The sequence below is a fragment of the Carettochelys insculpta genome, chromosome 18 (assembly GCF_033958435.1).
Source record: "Carettochelys insculpta isolate YL-2023 chromosome 18, ASM3395843v1, whole genome shotgun sequence".
NCBI classification, from domain to species: domain Eukaryota; kingdom Metazoa; phylum Chordata; order Testudines; family Carettochelyidae; genus Carettochelys; species Carettochelys insculpta.
In genome coordinates this window covers 4,722,575-4,745,966 of record NC_134154.1, presented here as the reverse complement: position 1 = coordinate 4,745,966, position 23,392 = coordinate 4,722,575, and the positions used below count along the sequence as shown (strand labels likewise).

Genomic DNA, 23,392 nt, shown 5'->3' with positions numbered 1-23,392 from the left:
ATACTGAATAGACGGCAGCTAGATCTATGACTTAGGTCACAAGAGGGAGTCTCAACAGGCCTTGATTCTGCTCCCAGCCCTGGCACTGAATCATGGTGAGACTTGAGACAGGTCCCTCCTGTCTCTGTACTTATGTTCTCCAGTTTGTAAAATGCAAATAAGATTTACCCCCCGCCCCTTGGAAATGTCATGTGTTAGTTATTATTTCACTGGAATACTCAGTACTCCTGTAGTACTTTTCCTCCACAGAGCTCAATGTGGTTCACAAAATTAATCCCACACCTGGCCTCAGGACAAGATGAGCAAGGTGGCTGGCTGCCTTGGGCCCTGCATTTTTAGGCCCCACACTCCAGTTGAAAATAGCATCCACCGCCCACTGGCCACGCCCCACCGTGTCAGTTCTGGTTAACCCTTACCCATCCAAGATAATAGCGACCTATCACCATTTTACAGACTGGAACACTAAAGCACCAAATAGCTGTGTGTCTTAACGCCACCTGAGGCATTTAAAACCAGATTAAAAAACCACCAGGAAATATACTGGTAGGAGTATTGCTATAGCTGTAAGGAGATGACCTGGTTGTTGTAACAGAGATGACCTAAGAACATCTTAGGATTTCAAAGATTCCACATACTCCTTTGACGTTCCAGTCTCAAGATAAAGTGAAGTCTGGTTCTGAGAGCTTTTCTGTCCCCATTAAGTTCAGACTTTCCTATCAGGATTTCAGGTACCTACTTCTTGGCCTACTGCATATCAAACAAGGAACTCCAGTTCCACTTCATCACATGGGAGCTGACTTCCATCTGCCACCTAGCCTTTTGTGAATAGAACTGTTATGAGGTCAGGAGCCTACAAAATCATTTCCTTCATCTATAAAATGGGGATAATAATGGCTCCCTGCCTTTCAACAGTGTTGTGACATTACACTAATTCATGTTTGCATGATGCTCTTTTTCTCTGGTGATGGACATCATAGAAAGCCTATAAATAAAATAAATGATTAAAAACTGAAGGAAGGGATTTTACCCTCCCTATAGCTCTCAACCACTAGATCATTCACATCTATATAGCCATCAAACCAACTCATGAAGTGTCTTGATTGTTGCATCATAAAAGAGCATTACCAGCCTAAGATTCTACTGTCACTGTTTTACCATACCTCCAGTATTTACCAAATGTCTAGCCTGGGATGGCACCTCACAAAAAATGAAGAGGAGTATTCTATCTCTAGCCATTGTGTAGTGAAAATGCAAACACTGCAAGAGCGGTTGTTTTTTTTTTTGGAGTGCATTCTGCTCTCCAAAAATATTGCTCCTTTTTCTACTCCTTACTTCTACAAATAAGACAGGAGAAATCCACCTTCACTTCTTCCCAAATCAAAAGGATTTCTTTTATTGCAGCAGCTGCAGACTCAGTGATGGCAAGGATTCAATCTGGACTCTCATTTACATAGTGGATGCAGCCTCAGGCAAAGATTCCAGTTCGTGTTTCTGAGACTCACTAAGCAGAGGTTGATGTCCTCAAGTATCCTAACCATAATATATGCCAGATTGAGAATGAGACCTTCTCAATCCTGTCAGAAGGAGTTTTACGTGTTCTTTTGAGGCAAAACCTGGAAATGATTGTGGCTATTTCTCAAAACATCAGAGACAGCCACCTGTAGTGGACCAACCTTCCCCGTGTTTAAGAATGTTTTGGAATCCCCATTTCCCCACATCTTGCATGGTCTTACTAATGAATGATTCCAAGACAAGATGGGGCGCGCATTTGGACCAGATGAAAATCCGCCGGTTTATGGATGCCTTCAGAGGAGATTATGTAAAACTGCAATAAATTTGTCAAGCATTCAAGGATTTGCTCCAACACATTCAATGGAGCATGGATCAAGTGGAGCATCTTTCTTTTTCAAGTACGAAACTCTGCTCAGGGTGGGATTGTTTGGTTTTGAGTTTTGCTGATGTACTTTTATGCTGATTTTGGTTAATTTGTTTGTTTCACAGTTTTGTTGGTTTTGGGGCAGTAGTTGGTCTTTTTTTTCAAGTAAAAAGTGTATCGGCAGTATGTTCTTCTTATGGTGAAAAGGGCTTTTCAAAGAACATTCTTGTAAAGTTGGTCAGACACCAGATTCACCTAATTTCTTCTGGCAGCTGATTCCATATCTAGATCTCCTGAATCAAGAATACATTGTCCCCTGCTCTTACGTGCTTCATCCTGGTTTGTATGATCTTTTTGTCTTTCCTCCAATACAAAAATCCCCAGGCTGATCAGAAAAATCAGATGAGACAGAGCACAGATACTACTGCTAGGTTCAAATCAAACTCGAGTTTTGGTACTTGGAGTTCATAGCCCTGGCAGCAGAAGTGAAAGTGCTTCTTTCTTTTACACACTTTCAATAGCATGATCAAACCCTTCATCCAGAGCCAAAGCCTCTACAGCTAAAAGCCTGGATTGTATAGCTAAAAGGATCTTGAGAGATCAAATCTTTTCAAAGGAAGTCCAAGAGATACTGTGAGTCAAGGCCATTGACTAAAAGATCATACGTAACAAAACAGGAGGGTTTTTTTGGGCTGACAGTACAAACACGCTGCCCATGTCAGCACATGCCTCAGACATTCAGCATGACTTTGTTAGCCAAGAAACCAGAACATCTGTTACACTCCATAAGAGTTCTTCTGTCTGCCACAGTGCAGTATCAACATTCTAGCACAAGCAGCCTCTGTATTTGTAGTCAAGAGGTTTCTAAAGTGACTGTCTAATGTTCTTCTACCTATACACGAAGCAGTGTCTTTGTGGGATCTAAGTATAGCATTAAGCACATAGATGGACTATCTCTTTGGTCTCATAGGAGACTGTTTCATTTGTTATCAGTATTGGAAGCCTGCTTTTCTAGTACCAATAACTCTTCAGGCAGAAAGACAAGTATCAGAGGGGTAGCCATTTTAGTCTGTATCTCCAAAAACAGAAAGAAGTTCTATAGCATCTTATAGACTAACAGATATTTTGGAGCATAAGCTTAAGTAGGCAAAGACTATAAGGTGCCACAGGACTTCTTGTTGTCTTCAGGCAGAAGAATCATGGAATTTCAAGATGTTGTCATTGTCCTCTTTCTGGAACATATGTAATACTACATCTTTTTGCCAGTTCACGACACCACACTACAGTGGTCACTGATTTCAATGGAGTCAATTTGCCTCTTTTTTCAGCAACCCATACTGACTACCAGGGAAGGTTAAGTTACCTACTACAGGGACAAAGAAGACTGTTAGTTATTCCGTTAACAGGACAAACCTAATGATTATTTGTGGCTTATAATAACAAGGTCAGAGGAAAGGCTGTTTCCACTCAACAACTCTCAAAGAGGATTAAAACCTGTGTTCAGACTTGCTTTGAACTATCAGGTACTCTGTTCTCTGATGGTTTCAGAAAAACACTGAACTAAGTCTCTGACGGCCTCTAGGGCACGTCTCCATAATGTTTCTATTGTGGAAATATGTCCATATCTTTACAAAACATCGTTCTGTGGAGTTGACCTCAAGGTCTCATGGTTAGTTCAGGAGAGCAGTCCTGCTATTACTGTTTAATTAGTCTTTCTCAAGCTGACCTCTGCTGGGAGTTGTTGCTGTTTGTCAACCTCTTTGCGTTTTTTCCTTTATTTTTTTCCCTCTTCTGGGGTGTGTGGGAAGGGGACTTTTTTGCCTGTATGTGAAGGAGAAAAAAAATTACTAACATGTAACAGGAGTTCTAGCAACTGTACCAATTAGTTGCCCCCTTTCGTTGTTGTTTCACAAAGGAGATCCTGTAACTCTTCTTTACTAAGTTTCACAATATTCCTTTAGTCCACCACAGCTGACAAACAGTTTCTAAAGGAACGCAGTACTACAAACGTACAAATAACATTCATGAAGTCCACGCAATACAAGTCTAAATACTCTTTGTGTGTTTGTGAGATCTACCACAGTCTCAGGAGAGACCATCTGGATCATTAAGTTCAATTCTCTGGTACCACAGATTACCACCTAACAACATCCCTTCCAATCTCCATTTTAACACTGCAGGTTGCACTTCCCTACTCCAGCACCCTTGGGACCTGAACAATCCTGAATGAGGGATTTTGCCGGACCCGGGGAGGTTCATGCTCCTTGCCTCTCTCTGCACTGGTGGCTGCAAGCCCATGCCACTGGGCTCCACCTTAGGTCCAGCCCCCCCATCCTCTCCCCACCACCAGTTCATCTATAGCTTCCCAGCCCCAATGGGGGCTCCTGGCTGTGGCTTCCCAGATACCACCAGTCCCTTGCTCCCAGCCATGGCTCCCTCCCAGGTCCTCACTGCCAGTTTCCTCCCCAGCCATCCCTTGGCTGAGTCTCCCTGGCCACTGCCAGCTCCCCAGCCATGGCTGCAGTTCCCCAGTTGCTACCAACTTCCTGATGTGAACTGTGGCTCCTCGGCTGCCACTGGCTTCATGGTGCCCACTGGCCCAGCCCCTGTTTCTAGCCCAGCTGCAGCACCACCAGCTACCTGATCCTCACTGGAGTGGTTGAGGCTATCTGGACCTGACCAGAACTCAAAGATTTCAGGCTTGCAGCTGGACCCCACTCCTGGCCACTAGGGATCTCTGATCCAGCAACATCTGTGGTCCTGTCAAACCACACAGATGTTGCCAAACCAGAGAGTCACGGATTTTAGAGGTTCAACCTATAGTTGAGTTTCCTGCCTCTGTTTGGAAAATTGCTCCAGCACCATATTCCTCTGATGGTTGAAAATCTTCTCATTTCCAACTTGAGTTACCCATGGCCAGTTTGTAGCCTCTTGTTCTTGTGCCAGCATAATCCTCTAATTTCAGCTGGTCGTCTCCATTTCTGGTGTTTGCCCTTCCAGATGTATTTAGAGGGAAAAATCGTAATCATCCTCCCGTCTTCTGAGTGCAGGTCTAAAGAAACCAAAACTCTGTTAGTCTCCTCCCAGAAGATAGATTAGCCATTCCCTGGTGATCCTAGTAGCCCTTCTTTGCATCAGTGCCAGCATGAATTCTCTCACTTCAACTTGGTTGACCAGAGCTGTCCACAATATTCCATATCTTACCAGTGCCTTCTACAAGGGCATTTTCCAAGATTCGTCACACATATGAACATTAAAATAAAAACTTCTTTGATGATAAGGGCCAGGAATTCCAGTCTGAATACTATTTCTCCTCCCCAGTGCATCTCTCTCTTTCTTTGGCCTTATAAAAAAGGAATGGTGCACCCTAAGTAAGTGGGTTAAATATTTTCCATTCAAATCGGGTCCCTGCAGACTGCTATGGGGGGAGTGGGAGGAGGAGCCTGAATGCAGTCACATTAAGTGGCTAAACTTGATCTTCACCATGGCTACAACCATACTCTGCTTGCTAAGCAGGTTTTGATATAATAGCATTTGGACTTCACTGTCCCAGTCTTGAAAAAGGTTATAACAAGTACAAGTCAAAGGGAAGAAACCAAAAGACCCTGCATGTGAACTTTAGTATTTTAATAGCTACAGATGTAGCATATCAATTTCAGTAAGGCTTTTTTGACACAGTCCCACATGACATTCTCATAAGCACATTAGAGACATGTGGTCTAGATTAAATCCTTGTAAGGTGGGGGGCACAACTAGTTTAGAAACAATTCTCAGAAAGCAGTTATCAGTGGTTCGTTGTCAAACTGGGAGGACATATAGACTACATCTACACTACAGAGATCTTTCAAAAGAAGCCCTTCTAGAAGATCTCTTCCAGAAGAACTTCTTTCAAAAGAGAGAGTCCACACACACAAGAGCAGATCAAAAGAGCAATCTGCTCTTTTGAAAGAGGGCATCCACACAGCCCCCGGCTCTTTCGAAAGAACAGGGCAGGGATCAAAAAATCAGGCCCCATGAGGACTGCTCTTTCGAAAAAAGGGCCTGTGGAGCATCTACACCTTTTCCTTTGAAAAAAGCTTTCAAAAGGAGGCACTCTTCCTGAAATGGGAAAGTAAGGGCAGTTTCAAAACGAGTGCTGCATTCTTTCAATTTACTTTAGACAGAACACTCTCGGTGTGTACACGCTCCAGAGATCTTTAGAAAGAGACCCCTTTTTTTGAAAAATCTCTTGAAAGAACTTCCTAGTGTAGACACAGCCATGTGTGGTCTCACATGAATCAATCCTAGGTCTGACATTATTCAATAAGGAGAAAGACAGCTTCAGGGTGCTGAAGTTGATGACCAAGTCCTTTCCAGAGCTATATTTCTAAGCTACTGATTAGCTTGTCACTACTAGTCTATTTTACTACCCTCATCCCTACTGTTTGCATCTGTATTGGCTTCTGATTAAGTGGAAGGATCTGAGGGTGTGTAGGAGCCACAGAATATTCCTTAAATCAAGACAAATTAACTCTAGATAAAAAGTTAGAGAATTATGGTCTTTAAGCCAAACAGCAGAAGATACATCCCGATAACAGAGATCTACTCAAGGAATTTCAGTTAGTTTTGTCTTTATGATACTTAATATTAAGTCTTGAGTGTTTTGATCCAAATAACCTTTTAGTAATCTCGGGACAACACAGTTTTCCAGATTCGTTCACTGGAAGAAGCACTTATTTCCTTTCAAACCTTATCAGAAACTCATTGAGCTGAACAGAATGAGTTCAGAGTTCCTTTGATATAATTAAGTTATTAGAAAGGGGCTTTGATGAGAATTTTTTTGTGATGGCAGTCGGAGGATCTCACTTTTGTTAAGGTGTGTGTGCAGCAGAGAAGCAGAAAAATATTGATGCCAGCTATGAGGAAGTTGGAGGAATGAGGCAAGAATCCAGAAGAACAGGCACCTTTGAGAGAGAACTATGAAAATGAACTGCCGGGAGGAAAAAAAAACCCTCTGCCTAAATATGGCTGTTTAGTGTGTGACTACGACATGAAGACGTCCTGTTCTCCTCCTCAAGATAGCGAATCATGGCTCTACTGTCCTAGTTCAAAGCCTGTTTTCTAACTAGTCCTGTTTCACTCAGAAGTGTCTCCCCACTCCAGGCTGTACTGGCCCTGAAAACAGGTAGAATTTGCAAGGTGCAAAAGGTGTTTAGTCACATCTTCCCTCTCCCACTTCCTCCTGGGGGACACTTTCAGTGGTGTGGGTCCTGGCAGGTGATGTGCAGCACCTAGTCCTTAGTCCTTGTCTCTGGAGCTCCCTGCTGACTTCCTCCATGAAGCAATAATAGTCTCTGCAGCTCTTATGTGACTTGTACTTGCCTTGTGAATGCCAAAATGCACAAATAATAAAATATATGTTGAAAACCCCCAACTGAGGACAAGGTTCAAAAGAGGATCAGATGGAAAACCTCTATTAGGTCATCTTGTCCAACCCCTAACCTGAGAAATCAAAAGCTCAACATACAAAATGATCACATCCCTAGTGCAGCTAAATAAATCACTCATGGTTTGTTCCAGATCCACAACAGACTACAGCCAAAGCAGAAGAGTAAAAATGTGTTGAGTTAGGATGTCAGGGGAAGTCATGACTGGATTCCGTCTATTGGGGAATTATTCTTACAATCAATTCAGCAATTTATGAGTGAAGTATTTCATATGCCACGCTGGCTTGATTAAACAGAGCCATAATGAGACGGGATGTAGGGATGTAAGGGAAGCATCCAGCCAAGTATGCAAACTAGCCTTCTCAGCCTAGAATAAAAGTTTCCTAACCAATAATTTCATGCTTTTATCTGTAAGATCATTAATACAGATTCCAAACAATGCCGGCTCGATGTGGTGTCAAAGGCTCTGACAGCCTCTAATTGATAATAAATAATTCAATTTCTACCCCAGTCCAAAACAGCTGAATCTTGGGACATGATCCAAATAAATGATTAAAAAGAACTTTGAATGTAATTATATCTAACACAATTGGGGATATTGCCCAGATGAAATTTACATCATCTATTCAGAGATGCACAGTCTCAATGCAGCAAATCACAATGGCAAGGCTTTATGCCTACTAGAAAATAAAGTGTTCTTTACTGTAGCAATGGCATAGACTCAGTTATTATCTGACAGCTGTATGCCAGAATCTCACCCAAGCCAATCTTCCCTCCTAAAGTGGTACTCTTTCCCATAAGCACCCTAGAGAACCTGGGCACACATTTAACCAGTGCAGTATCACACTTAAACTAGATGTTTAGCATACTGTAGAGGCAGAACTCCATCTTCCATCTGGTATGACTGATAGCCCCATCAAAACTGCCTAAATTACAAACAAAATAAACTGCCTTTTTATGAATTAATATCCACAGTTCCTGGAGTTAGAAATGAAGAAAAAGTGTGTCTGGCAAGGAAGATTGCTGTCAGAAAAACCCTAAAAACCAAGAATACAGCATGCCAGAGGTAAATCATGTGTCCCCAACAAGAGTAATCAAATGCTATAGAAGGAAACATTATCATATTAGAGTAGAGCCCCAGCTCTGCTTATGTTAAGGTTAAAATGAACTTTCTCCAGAACACCCACTTCTAGGTGCTTCCAAATTGCATGGTACTTCAAATGGCCTTGAAATTTGCTGTGTCTGATGAGAGCGCAGGTTTTCCAGTGACACGTTCTAGAGCTGCTTGCTGCATGCATTAGGCCAGGAGTGGGAAAGCCCCAGCCCATGGTCCAGATCCAGATGCAGTTTGCCTGGATCCAGACTCTGAGGCTCAGGGCTCCTCTCCACATTATCCAGGCTGTGGCAGGATGTGAGGTGGGGAGCCCAGAGTCTCACAGCCCAGATCAGGCAAGCCAAGGCCAGATCCAGCTCACCAGCTCTGTTGGAGAGTCGGGGGACAGCAAAAGCAGCTCTGGGCTCCACGTGCCACTGCTCCTGCCCTCCACTGGGGGAATGGCAGGCACTGCCTGCAGAGCTTCCATGCAGCTCTGATTAGCCAGAATTCTGGTGAAATCAGAGCAGCGGGAAGTCAGTGCCTGGCAGCAGCAGGAGAAAAAACTCCCTGGAGAGGCTTTTCTGCCTCTGGTGCTGTTTCCCCAGCCAGGGGAGGGGACAGCAGCAGCGACCCATGGAGATAAGTGCCCCCACCAGCAGCCTGCTCCTACCTCCTCCTCCTGCTCATACCCGCAACCCTGCCCCTCATCCTACCTTTACTACTACCCTGCTGCTGCACCCTCACTCCCACACAGCCCCCCACCCTCAGCCTGTTCCTGTACCCTCCTTCCTGTCCAGACCCCTCACCTCCAGCCTACTCCTGAACCTTCTCCGACTGCTGCTCCCACCCCACTTATGCACCTTACCTTCCACCCAGACCCTGTACCTGCTCCCCAGTAGTCCCCTCCCGCACACTGAACTCTGGACCATCCCATTTTTGGTCCCACCCCAGGCCCCCAGAAGACTTAATCTGGCCTGGGGACCCCCAGAACCTCAGTTCCCCCTTCTCCATCCTCCTGCCCCTTGTGCTGCAGTGTGAGGGGAGTGAGGAGCTTCAGTGAGGGGCCACATCAGTGAGGGATTTGCAGGTTTTTTTTTTTAAACTTCTCACTTTTATGTGGCCCTGACTGATTTTTCTGTGGGTAAGTAGCCCCCGACCCAAAAAAGGTTCCCACCCCTGCTTTCGGCTCATCTTCCAGTACATTCCTTGGAACCTGAAAGCAACTAACCTTGAGAAATGCATTTTAAGAAAGAAAACTGGAATTCAATGTGACGTAAAATTGGCATAATTAAAGTGGGTTTGGGGGTGAAAGTCCAGAGGACAGTGGTACAAACACACACAGGTCAAGTGTGAGGAAACAGAATATTTAAAAATTTGTGGATCGTCCTGCAGTACACATGTATCGCATTACAAATCATTGTGTTCACACTGTTCTTAAAACAGGGGTTACAAAAAAGGATAGTTTGACATTATTTGTTAAGGACTGTTTCATATTCACATGCATTGTGGCTCTTGAACTATGGAATTCTTTTCTGAATTTAAAAAAAAAAAAAGCTCTTCTTGCTATTTTGTTTGCCAGCCTCTGGCTAGGATATATCACAGAGGCATGAATGTTGGTGATTTTTTGGAAGATGCACCTAATCTGAAACCTGGGCCATTTCTTCAGGTAAGTATATTGTGTTGAGGACTTTCTAAAATAGATTAGAGCCTTGTGGCTTTCCCTTGAAAAGGAGAATTGCTATGGTCTGAAGAAGTGGGTCTGTCCCACGAAAGCTCACCTCCTAATAAATTATTTTGTTAGTCTTTAAAGTGCTACTGGACTGCCTTTGTTTTTTCTAGGGCCGGGTCTACACTACAAAAAGAACTTCAAAGTTGCTTACTTCAAAGTACAACTTCAAAGTAAGCAACTTCAAATTTGAGCATTTACATACACCCTACTTCGAAGTTAAATTTTTAAGTAGGGCACTACTCCATTCTTGGGAGTGGAGTAAAGACTTCGAAGTTGGCCTCCCTACTTCAAAGTTAACTTCAAAGTAAGGGGAAAAAAATGTGTGTAGACCCTCTGCTGGCTACTTGATGTAGTGCCTAACTTTGAAGTTTACTTCGACGTTGGTTCCTAGTGTAGACACACCCTAGGTGTTACACTTGGAACCAAGCAGGAGCCATGCCTTGAAGGAGCAGAATCCTGAAGTTGGGAGGCAGGGTACATTCTCTGTTCGGCAAGAAGAGGTACACTTTGGCTGGGAGATGCAATGGTGGGCACATTGAGAGCTGTAATGAGTAGGGGTACCAGGTCTGTCTCAGTCAAGTAGAAAAGCAACCAAATCACACATATTCCACCCCTTTTTCTTTTCAGCAGGACCTTTGACAGTAGCAGAAATGGAGAAGGTCCCTGTCCCAGGGGAGAAGAGTATTGCCCAGGGAGTGTTGTCTCATCCCAAGGCAGAAAAAGTCACAACAAAAGTCCCACCAGGAGTGTGTGGAAGCGCTAGATAACAGCTAGTCCAGTGTTCCAGTCAACACACAATGTTCTCATCACAAACTCAAAGCATCATGCATTTGTTCACATAATTTCATAGAGATCATTAATGCTCTGTGACACTAAAGCATGGGTGGGGGACCCTTTTTCGGGTCAGGGGCCACAGACCCATAGATAAATCAGTCAGAGGTCACACAAGTGAGAAACAATGGAAAAACTCTCCCCTCAGTCCCTGCCCCATCAACTCCAGAGCCTAGAAGGGCCAGGGCTAGTACATTATGTGGCCCCCTCTAGGCTCTGGGGCTAGTATGCGAGGGGAATGAAGGGGTCAGAATGAGAGAGGGCTGCCAGGAAGTGGGCTGTGGTGTGGGGAAGATGCAGGAGCAAGTTAGGAATTGGGGGATCCGGGTGGGAGGGAGGGTGTAGGAGTGGGTTGGGGTTGGGTGAACTGGGCCAGAGGGGTGTGCAAGAAAGGACTGCAGGTGGGGTGTTCAGGAGCAAACTGCAGGTGGGGGATCTGGTCAGGAGGCGGGTGTAGGAGGTTTTGGGGTGTGGGGTCAGGAACAGAGGGGTGAGGGTAGGGGTGCTTGAGCAGAGTGGGGGGCGGGAGGAAGGATGCGAGAAGGGTATGGGATGAGCGTCCGAATGGGAGAGGGCACAGGAGCAGTCAAGGGACACAGGATCTTGGTGACAGAAGTGCAGCTTACCTTTGCAGCACCCCCAGATGCACATGGCTCTGTGGCCCCCTCCCCCTGCTCCCAAGGACTGCCCTCCGCTGCTATGATTGGCCAGAATACCAGACAATTAGAGCAGCGGGATGAAGCTTCTGGGCAGCATTGCCTAGGCCACTGCCGCTCCCTGACTCTTTCCCACACCTGGGAGAACAGCAGCAGCACTGCACCAAGTTGCTTCCTGCCCCACTGCCCTGCAGCAGAGCCTGCGGTTTGGATCTGGCCCTGGCTTGCCTGATCATGCCTGCGAGGCTCAGGGCTCTGCACCCCTAACCTGCTGCAGGCCAGATGCTGGAGAGGGGAACCACAAGCCTCAGGGTCCAGATTCAGGCATGCCATGGTCCAAATCCAGCCCACAGGCCAGAAGTTCCTCACTCTGTGATAAAAGCAATAGGTAATATTTTAATTCTTATTGTAAATCTACAGAAACTGACCTCTCCAATAACCTGGGATACAAGCAAACCACAAATAATCCCAGGAGACTGCATACTGGAGGAGTCCCTCAGACTCTCCAGATGATGATTCTGCTTGAAAACACAGAAGTTGCAGGCTATAGTATTTGGACACATATTGTAACACACAACACCAATGTCCTAATAAACCAGTCCTAAAGAGTACCCTGCAGGCAGCCAAATAGAGCATTCCACTGGGGGAGCCAAGCTCACATCCTGAGCTCAGGTTCCACATCCCCAGGCTGGCAGGAGTTGGGAGTGCTGCAGAAGTTGACTGCTTGACTCCTGGGAAAGAGTGTTCCTCACATCACCCCACTTTCTGATGAACACTGACAACAGCACCAAAATGCTCATTCAAACTTCCTATGTTGAATCAATGATGGGCAGAGAAGAAAAGGGCTGAAGTGGAGGAGTGGAGAAGGGCATCTTAAGGCTCTAAAAGGGGGTGGAATTGCATCCCCATGGGAAAACCACAGTTATAATATTGATAACGCAACCAGATGGCACCATCTGGAAGAACAATGATTTTGTCTTTAACTCCTGTCCCATCAGCAGCAACAGTTATAGATGTGTGGTTGGCACCATTGCCTAGATGTAGCCTGGGGTGGCCAACCTGTGGCTCTCGAGCTGCATGAGGCTCTTTGAGCCATTAACCGCAGCTCCTCCTTGGAGCCATGACTGGGAGTGCTGTCCACCGCTCCGTGCACACGTCTCAGCATCTGGTGGGAGAAAAGCACATGGTGGTGGCTGTGGCTACAGTGAGTCGCCGGCATCAAGTTAGAGCAGGGGGTGTTGGGGGTGCCTGGCTCTGGGGGAGGAACGTGGGATTGGGGGCACCTGGTTCTGTGGGAGGGGAAGGGGATTGGGTTAAAGCAGGGGCCTGGGGGTACCTGGCTCTGGAGGACAGTGCATTAGACAGGAGGGAGGGGGGGCCGCTGGGGAACGACAGTAAGTCATGTTTTATATATTTTTATGTATCTATCTTTATAGATAGATAAAAATAAATATACAATAGGTGGCTCTTTACACTCTATCCTTAATTCTTGGTCCCTAACTGGTTGGTAACCCCGATGTAGCACATAATAGTCAAGATTTCATAGGAGTCATTTTGGTTAGCATATGGTGAGAGAGGGACAAGTCTACAGTGCAATCTGACTCAGAGAGATGAGTAGATTATTCTGGCCTTGCCGAATGGAGACACAGGGCCTGTACTGCTAGGGTGAACTCAGTTTAATAGGTTGCTACTTACAGGCTTAGACTGATTTACAGGTGTTTGCCTTGAAACATGACCATCCTGTGTTCTCACCACTAATCTTTTCTCTAACAAGTCACCTCCCCCTCTGAAATCCTCTCACTCTGACAGGTTCCTATTTTTGAAACAGAAAACCTCCCACATGTAACTGTACAGCAACAGCTCCCCCTAAATCTCTCCATCTCTTTATTTACACAATCAATGTGTAATATGGCCGTTGAACATGCTGTGAAATTCCAACTATTAAACAACACCACCACTATCACAAATCTGGGGCTGCCTAAAAGCATTAGAATTTAGGTCTAAAAGCATGTGAGTAAAAGGAGAACCTCTGTTAGCACTTTAAGGCCTGTGATGTGCAGTGGAGCTGTTGATTCCATTCAATGGGAAAAGCGAGACACATACATGCCAGGTCATTAAAAGATCATGCACTCATATATTTTTATTTACTGTTTGCATTGCTCTGGCAGCGTGCAAGGTGCTTCACAGACTCATATGAAGACAATGTCTCCAGCCTACACAATCTATTAAAGTGACCATCCGTCCCGTTTTTCCCAGTACAGTCCCTTATTCAAGCTGTCTCATAGGCGTCTCGACCCTTTTAAGAAAATGGACTAATTGTCCTGTATTTTGCGGGGCTCCTCCTCCCTGACACCCAGTGTCTCAAGGCAGCAGTCCCCGTTGTCAGGAAGCTCCTCTGCTGGGCAGCTGCCCCATTCCCTGGCACCTCTTGGAGGCAGCCCCGACTGCCAGTGAGCTCTGCCATGGAGCAGCCTCTTCATTCTCTGGCTTCCCCCTGCTGGGAGGTTGTGGAACCTCCATCCTCCACTCCCCCTCATCAGGAGTCTGTGGAGCCCTCATCCCTGGCGCCTCCCTATGGGGCAGCTGCCCCCCTCACTGAGGAGCCCTGACATGGTACTGCAGCCCCCCATCCCTGGAGGCCAGTGTCCTGTATTTGCCAAAGGGAAATGTGGTCACCCTACAAACTAGTTATATAGCAGTTTTCACCCAAGGACCCAAAATCACTTTACAGAAGAGGGTTATTTTAACAGAATGTAGTGAAGCTGATTGCAATACCATTGCCAGTCCCTTAGCTCGCATTAGATGTAGTGGAAAGGACAAGTGTAAGATATCTACTGTACTAATAAGGCACAGCTAAAGACATCGGACCTATTGACTCAGACACATGTCTGAATCACCCATTTCTCACCCAGAGAGTATCCAGCAGACTCCTTTAAATGTCATCATTTCCCCAGCAGCCAAAAACACCACCACAAAGGAAAAAAATGCAACAAAATCAAAGCATATACACATCCCACCGCCAAACTCTGAGCTACGCATAGAACTAGAGACATGAGCAAAGAAGTCTACAGGGACAGAGGAGTACAGTACTCTCAAAAAAAGTAATCCCTGTTCCCCTGTAAATAACCAGACCTGGAGTTCATGACTAGAACCCTGTGTGGATACAAAATGTGTGTCTGCAACCATATCTGCAAAAATGAGCTGCAGATATCTGCACTGATACCTGCAGATACAAAGTGGATATCTGTGGATTTGCAGAGCTCTAGTCAAGATATTACAGGAAAGAGTCAAGCCAGAAATCAGCTGTTTCCAGTGACACAGATCATACACCTCCAGCTAATGCTAATAGTGACTCTACTTGTGGGTCATGGATTCCATTTACTGCAATACAGACAAACACGGGACTCCTCATCTGCCACATCCGCAGATTTCACCTCTGGCTCTCCTATTCTTCGCTTTATTTTCACTTGAGAGAGAGAGAGTGTGTGTGTAAGGAATATTATATTTGTCTTTTCACATTTCCTAGTTTTCCCAGTGTCTGCCTGTTTCTGCCCTCGCCTGTTTTCCTTCAGCATCCTGTTTCTCTCCCCCACACTTTCTCTGTTGTGCCTGCTTTCCTCGCCTTACTCCTCCCTCTAACTCCTGCTTCTCTTTACATCCTCCCCCTGTATTGTAGTTGCTTGTTATTTGTTACTCAAAATCCCTAATAATTTAGGTCACAAGCCTGGTGAATCTAATGTGGTTTATTTCACAAGAAAAAAGTGAGAAATTGAAAACCACCTTATTCTTCTCAAGTGAAATGCTGCATCCAATTAATTCAGGTGTATATATAACAATCTCTAGTGCAGCATCAAGGGCTCTGCTGTGTGATTAAATCTGCCTTCCTAACCTGTAATTAGAAACTTTACCCTTGAAAGGCAGGCTACAGAAAGAAAAGAAGAAGAGAGGGAGCTGGCTCTCAGACCAACAATTTTGTTCTTAATCATGCAGAGTTTTTTGAAAGTTGAGATGGATATCCATCTGCTAGCCTTAAAAATTAACAAGAAATCTAAATCCGTGTTCTTGCTGCAGAATACAACGGAAAAAAACTCCGAGACTTTAACAGGGGGAAAAAAAATCTCTGTTTTCAAAGAACGAAGAGTCTGCCTGTTCCTTTGCAGTTGGAACTCAACATCTACCATGTCTTCTGCATGCATAGATGTCCAACAGGTCTTAAGAGTGCTGCAGAGCATAATCAAGCACTTACTCCTGTGAATTAAGAGACCCTGCATTTGAACTGTAAAGTCAGGAAAAAAACTCAAAATTTTGCAATCTTCTCCATTAACGTGAACAGCCCGAGACCCTTAACCCTTATTGAAGGTTGATGGATATGACTAAAGTAAGTCTATGAGGACCAGTTTGCCTCAGGCCTTGCAAGTAATAAGAATGAACCTTTCCAAAGATGCCTCATTTAAAGAAAAATTCATATTTTTAGCAAGCTGTTGTGACCCAGCAGGAGATGAGACTAGAAGAACTAATGAGGGAATGAGACAAGATTTACTATTTGAGACATCCAGCAGAATTATTGATCTCCAAGAGGGCAGTTTCTGGTCTCACAAACTTAGTGACTTATGCTCCTTAGTGATGGGGAATTTCAAGTTTGAAACTATGACAACACTACTACTTATGTAGGGGTAGATCATAATTGCACAGGGGTGAAGTATGTCACTCAGGTGTGTGAATAAGTCACCCCCCTTCGGCAACACAAGTTACACTGACCTAAGCACTGGTATGGACAGAGGGCATCTCCCATCAACACAGCTACAATCAGTGATTCAGTGAATTGAGCTGAAGTAGACTTCCCTCCCCTCAGCTTAGAGAGGCTATGTTCTAGTGTAGTCAGAGTCTCAGAAATGTTTAGATAATCTCCCCTTTGGTTATATATGTACCAAACCAAGCAATCAATCAGTCACTGGCTTTGATGGGTGAGAGTGAGGGCAGAGCTTTGACCACTTGTGTCTTGAGACCTTAGCTCCACTTGCCCTCACGCCTGTGCAGTTACATTCTCCGCTTCATTGTGCAGGGAAAAAAGAATGCACAATGCTTAAGTTCAGTGTAAAGGTATGTGAACTTCTGCAGAAACAACTCTTCCCTACTCACAGTGCAGGGCTTCACCTCCAACAAAGTTCCATGTCTGCATGCTTTGGTTCAAGGAACTGAGAACATTCAGATCACATGAGACCTTACCATTTTTAGTAGCAGGGTAACCATCTGTCCTTACTGGGACAGTCCCTTATTTAAGCTGTCTCACAGGCACCCTGACTTTTTTAAGAAAATGGGCAAATTGTCCCATATTTTGCAGGGTTCTTGTCCCCCAGCATCCAGTGTCTTGGGGCAGCAGCCTTTGCTGCAGACAGCTGTCTGGTTCCTTGGTGTCCCACACCTTTGGGTGGCAGCTCCTCCTGCAAGGGAGCTCCTCCATGGGGCGGATGCCCCATTCTCCGGCTCACCATGGCGGCAGCCCCTTTTACTGGCGAGCTCCACCACAGGGTGGCTGCCTGATTCTCCGGAATCCTGTGCCTCGGGGAGGCAGCTCCTGCTGCGTGGAAGCTCCCCCATGGGGTAGCTACACTGTTCCCCTGCATGGCAGCCCCTGCTGCCAGGGATCCTTTCCACAGGGCAGCTGCCAAATTCCCTGGCCCCTTGTGCCAAGAAGCGGCAGAGCCCCTATTTTCAGTGCACCCCTCCCTGACAGGAGCCCCCATCTTCCACTACCTCTCATCAGAAAACTGAAGAGCCCCCATCTCCAGTCCTTCGCCATGGGACAGTAGTCCCCATTGCCAAGGAGCCCTGACATGGGACAGCAGCTCCCCCATCCCCGGAGGCTGGTGTTCTGTATTTGCCATAGGGCAGTGTGGTCACCCTATTTAACAGGGCAGATTTTAAAAAGCAATCTTTTGTGCTTGTTTTGTGACAAAGCCCAGGTTTTTCATACAGACACCAAAACATAAATCTGAGCTAAACTATATTGGATTAGATAGTGCAGCAGAAGGAACTTTATGGAATCATTGTTAAAAGTTTTATGAACTTGTTGAAGAAACAGTGCTTGGAGATTAATCATGACTAGTATAGATTACCACTGGCAAAGTTTAATTTCATCATGTTAAACTTAATTTGGAGTAATGAGATTCTAACCAGCCTTGGTGTGAAACTCCTTTAACTACTAGCTGAAGGTTAGAACCTATTTCTTTGCTCTTGAGAGAAAGAGATTTGTGTGAGATTTTACTGATTAAATCCCATGAGACTTGCAGCAAGCCTTGTTGCTTAGAACAAAAGGAGACATGGCATGCTGGGACATGTAGTTTCTACTCACTGTACCTCCAAATTAAAATGCAGGACTACACTAAAAAGTGGGTAAAAAACCCTCAGCATTGTGGAACTCCATGATGGTCTCACAGTAACTGAATAGACCCAGCATTCAGTTTGTAAGCACAAATACTTATCTAAAATAACCTCCAGCTTGCCAATACACCCCCAGATCAAAAAGGCAAGCCGGGTTCCTCCTGGTTGTGTATCACCAGCAGTAATAAAGACACGTCAGGCCAGTTCCCCCCCTTGATTTTACAGAAGTACTTGAGAGAAGAATGTGACAGTGCATTTGGAACCCAGCTCATGGTCTCATAGTTATAGTTATCATATCGCTATCCTTTTGTTAACAGGTGTAAAGTAGTAATAAAGTCTTAATTTTTTTCCTTGAAGTCTGCAGATTTGATGCACACAAGGAACTAAGCTATTTGAGTTAGACTGAGAGTGCGTGTTTTTAAATAGTCACAGTTCACATTTCAAAGATAAGGGCAGCCAAATGGCACATTTTAGAGCTCTATGGGACAAATTTGACCATCAGGTTACACTTTTGATTCCCCCCTGCCTTCACATCTGAGGCTCAGACCTACATCACTATGCTACAGTAAGGTTGGACAGGCAAAAAGGAGGCAGACATTAACACAACAGCCTACTACACGGTCATTCTTTTAAGCCCTGAACACTCTGTTGCAAACCTGGTTTACTTGACGAATTAGAACTTGGTCTATTAGCACATTATCAGTTATACTAATGTAATTTTGGAGTCACACTAATGACTTCATTTATGCTAAAACAATGAGAAGTCCTGTGGCACCTTATAGACTAAGAGATAATTTGGAGCATAAGCTTTTGCGGGCAAAGATCCGCTTCGTCAGATGCTCCAAAGTATCTGTTAGTCTATAAGGTGCCATGGGACTTCTCATTGTTTTTGCAGATACAGACTAACACGACTATCCCTTTGATACTTCATTTATGCTGATGTCAGAGCAGAATCTAGCCCACTCTGTTTTATCAATGCTTAAAATAATAGCTGCAATTGTCAAGAGTTCAGCTCCCCTTGAGACACCAGACTTGCAAAGAGGCTGAGTGACCAAAATGCTGAGCTCTGATTCTGAACTATCACCATTTTACCCATAGTGCCCTCAGTAGAGTCACCCATAATTTACACTTGTGAGAGATCAGAATCAGGCCCTCTGAATCTAAACTGTGTCCATGAAATGCCTAAAATTCACACTTTAGAGTCTCTCTTTCCTTCTCTGTGCTGTAGCATAGCAAGGAAGGAGTGCAAGGAACGAGAACAGTGTGCACTAAGACCACATCCTGACCTCACTGATCACTGTGAGCTAAGAACAAATAGAACCCTTCATTCTGTTATTATGTAGTAATAAAAGTATAACTAAATATAAGGACACAAAACTACCAGAAGGGGTGGTAGGGAGAAAGGAGGACAAGCTGTATTCCAGTTGTTCTAAAGTCCTGGGCAGGAACACCGAGGGAAGCTTTGCAGTGTAATACATCTACTTCTCACTTTCGTCAACTCCTTGTCATCAGTGGTTCGCTTTTCTAACATACAGAGGGTCTGAGTGTTAGGCTCACTTTGTAGACTGAGACCAAGTCTCCAAGGAGTTCCTTGCACCCTCCTTATACTCCACCTGCCCTGAATCTTCCTCATATTCTGGGTGCAGCTAAGCATTCTCAGTCAGCTTTCCTCATGCACAGCATGGCATCCAGGGAGACAGCATGAATTAAGCACAGTTCTTGGGATTAAACATCAATCTTTACTTTGCCCAAATTGTCCTTTGTGTAGAATTTTAGATTATTTTGTTCTTGGTAGTGCCTGTAATAGGACTCATTCACCACTGTGACATCCCCTCTCCCCTCCCCAGCCGCCTGTGGCCACATCTGGGGATTGGCTCCCTCCTGATCAGGTGCCAGTACCCCCATTTTGGCTGCTCAACCACAGCATCTCTCTCTAGACTCAGGTTGCTCCCTTTTCATGACTCAGTCCTCCAGACAGGGCACTATAGCTTTGCCTTTTCAGAGTATCAAAGTTACACTGAAAAAGATTGTATCTGAAGCCTCAGGCAGTCTTCTGATCTTCCACTGAGTTTCCAGTTTTCAGTCCAGGGGCCTCACAATCAACAACAACAGTCTGCTCAAATTCCTACCCCTGTTGCTACGTCCCTGGGTTCTTTCCCTTCTTCCCTACTTTCTGGCCAACCTCTGCTTCCTTTGATGCTTTCTGCCAGAGTCTGCAGGGTTCCAGGACTCACTCTCCACCTAGATCTGGGCCTCTCCATGGAAAGACCACAGGACTTCTGCCTACAGCCTTCCTCCTACCACCTGCCTCCTCTCTTTATAGCCATAGCCCAGTTCCTCCCATATCTGGGCTTCATCGTCCATTAGGCTTCATAAGACCCTGGCTCTCCTCCAGTTTCTGACTTATTTTACCTGTTCAGGCCTGGTGTGCATTAGACACAGCATCATAGAGCTCACAGTGAGGTTAGCACTTTCCAATCATAAAAGATAATCTGCTCCAGGTAATTTATAGCCCAGGAGCTGAGCAAGCCAAGGGTCTCCCAGAGTTGTATTATGTTAGGATCCCTTGGGATCCTGAAGCCTGGATCTTACAATGAATCAGAAAAATGGGAGGCAGAACAACATGCAGTTGACTGTTGCTGGCACAGGATTTCGAAGACATGTGTTTTAGTTCAATCCTAGCTTATGCAAGGAATTTAACCAGAATAGCTTCTGTGCTACAATTCATAACCTATCATAACCCCTATTCACTTTCAAGTGAAGACAAGATCTCATCAGAGTAGAGAAGGTAGAGATGGGACTCACTCTCACGGGCTCCTGAGAACAAGGCTTTCTGGAATCAGATAGGAGCTGTGTGGTTTCGCTGGGGAGAAACTACCTGATGTCACAGATAAAGACACACTGTGTGGGGTGGGAATGTAAGCAGAGTATTTTAAGAGGCTGGGGGTTAAAATAGTCCAGCTAGGTGGAAGAGATCTGAAAAAGTCAATCATGGCTAGTGGAGGCAGAAAAGTCCAGGGAGGAGGTGAAGCTAAATGACGTTCCCACCCTTTGTATAAAATGCAGGCACCTTCTGTGTCCTGAGTCAGAGACCTAGCACATAAGAAACTCCAACTATTTTGATTCCCAGTTATCTTCGCAAGGAAGAAAACAGATTTACTCATTTTCAATAACAGCAAAAACAAACCTAAATGCAACAGAGCTAAAGAGCAATTTCTGAAGCAGTAGCTGCTCTGTCCTGTCTATTTTCAGTCTCTATCTAGTCCATCCCACAGAGACATCCATAACAAATTTTTCATTGTATATTAATTAACAAACACTTCCCTGAGTTAGGTCTGATCCTATTCACAGTGAAGTCAATAGCAAAATGCTCATCAACTCAATTCAGAACAGGATTTGGTCCTTAGTTACTACTTTTATGAGATTTATTATGTGTTTTTCCTTTTGAATGTCACCAAGCCATATGGAACACAAACACATGCAATTATCTCCTACGACAACCAAGGCTATTCTAAATCTCCTTGATCTCTTCTTGAAATTATATAGGTGCATCTTTTTTTGTTCCAGACATGCATTTGTAGATTGGGTATGTTAGGGAAGTTGTTTTCCGCCTATTTCAGAGATAATATGACCTTTGCAAACTCACATCTCCAGGCATGATCTTGTATCTTTTAGATGATGTTTAAATTCACTACTGTCAGAATTCTTTGTTTCAGAATCCTGGTGCTACAGGAGCTTTAGAAGTAATACTGTCTCCCACACGTCTCACTACAGGTCTCCTCTCCTCCATATACCTCCTGCCTTGTCTGGATTCTCTATTATGTCTATTCTATAATCTATCAAATACATACCTCCTCCTGGTATTGTATGATCCATGTGCTTTTAATACAATCAGTCGCAATCTATGGGACCATGGGAGCATTATATTCCCCTAATATCGACTATGGCACACACACACTTCCTGAATGATCCACAGGTTAACATTTTTGCATTATGGTGAATGTACAAATATAGATCTTGGGTCCAAGTAAGCGTGCTCTCCCAATTAACAGTTCCTGTTAGCCACAGTCAAATATGATTGAATTCTGTGTTTTGCAGGAGATTTTTACCTGTCTTCTTATTTAAACCCATACATCACATTCCACATGCTGCCTCTTTACAGTGCAATTTTTTGCTGAAATCAACAGCTAAGTCTGAACCTTTTGTCTGTATAGTAAAAAGCTACTTAAAACTGCTGTTTCTTTTCTCCCTCTATCCCCTTTGCCCCATATGCTCCAGTGTTCTGCAATTCTCCAGCCTCCTTTATGTCTCAACAATGCCAAGCAGGCAGTCTTATGTGCACACAGATGGACTAGCTCCTTGAACTCACAGTAACTCAGCATGCTTCTGTGATTCCCAGAGACTGCATTCCAGTGTGCCCATGTCAGCTGTCAGACTAATGCCCTGGACTCACCCCCATGGTCAAGACCAGTCTTGCAGCTCTCCAGGAGTCTTCAGAAAGAGCCCACCACTGGGTTTCGTCTCTTTGGACACGTTACATATACTAAGGCAGAGACCTGCAACCTGCGGCTCCGGAGCTGCACGTGGCTCTTTCAGGACTTCTTTGTGGCTCCCGACTCTCTCTATATATATATATGTTAAAAAAAAACACCACCTGGTTATTTTTGATAAACAGTGAATGTCTAAAAGCTCCTAAGTAGAAAATGATACGTGATCTTGAAATGTTGGGAAACTCCCCATAGCATCCTCCAGAGAGAGAAGTTTCGGGAGTGAAAGTCAGGAAGACAGTGGTACAAACACACACACGAGGAAATAGAATAAGTAAAAGTTTGGGAACATCCTGCAGTAAACATGTATCCCATTACAAATCATTGTGTGTGCACTGTTCTTAAAATAGGGGTTACAAAAAGTATGGGTTGGTGTTATTTATGAAGGACCATCTCATATTCACATGCATTGCGGCTCTTAGAGTTTTTTACCAAATTGGAAAAAGTGGCTCTTCTCACCATTTTGGTTGCTGACCCCTGTACTAAGGGAAACACATGGTGTTTCTAGGATAGAAAGAAAAGGCTTCCCCTGAAGTGGTATTGCAATTAGGTATCTTTTTTTCTTGCAACTTACTCGTTGTAGTTCTGCTCCATCTCACTTAGCCCAAGTATGTCGTAACAGATTCCCAGAGGTGGACAGCCCTCCTGAGGTATTTAAAAGAAAATGGAGACAGAAGCAACTTAAAACAATCGCTCACATGGAGAGAAAATTTAAAAATAAAATCCAAAAACATTAGTCCACTTGCCTTTCCACTTGTTTTCTAATTTCCCTCCTAAAACTGCTATGTGATTTCTCTGTGCACGTGTCTGTCATTCCCACCCTCTCTGGGCCCAAATTTCCAGTGCCCTG

At 44.6% G+C, this 23,392-nt stretch overlaps 1 long non-coding RNA gene across 1 annotated transcript in view; it reads right to left on the bottom strand.

Moving 5' to 3' along the window:
- Positions 1–4,437: 4,437 nt before the first annotated feature.
- LOC142022702 (uncharacterized) overlaps positions 4,438–23,392 on the bottom strand; it is a 31,932-nt gene continuing 12,977 nt past the window's right edge. The window contains exons 3-5 of the long non-coding RNA XR_012648024.1: positions 23,117–23,187; positions 22,449–22,617; positions 4,438–4,928 (exon numbers count right to left, since the gene is read on the bottom strand). This is a non-coding gene — a long non-coding RNA (uncharacterized LOC142022702). The remainder of the gene's footprint in view (positions 4,929–22,448; positions 22,618–23,116; positions 23,188–23,392) is intronic.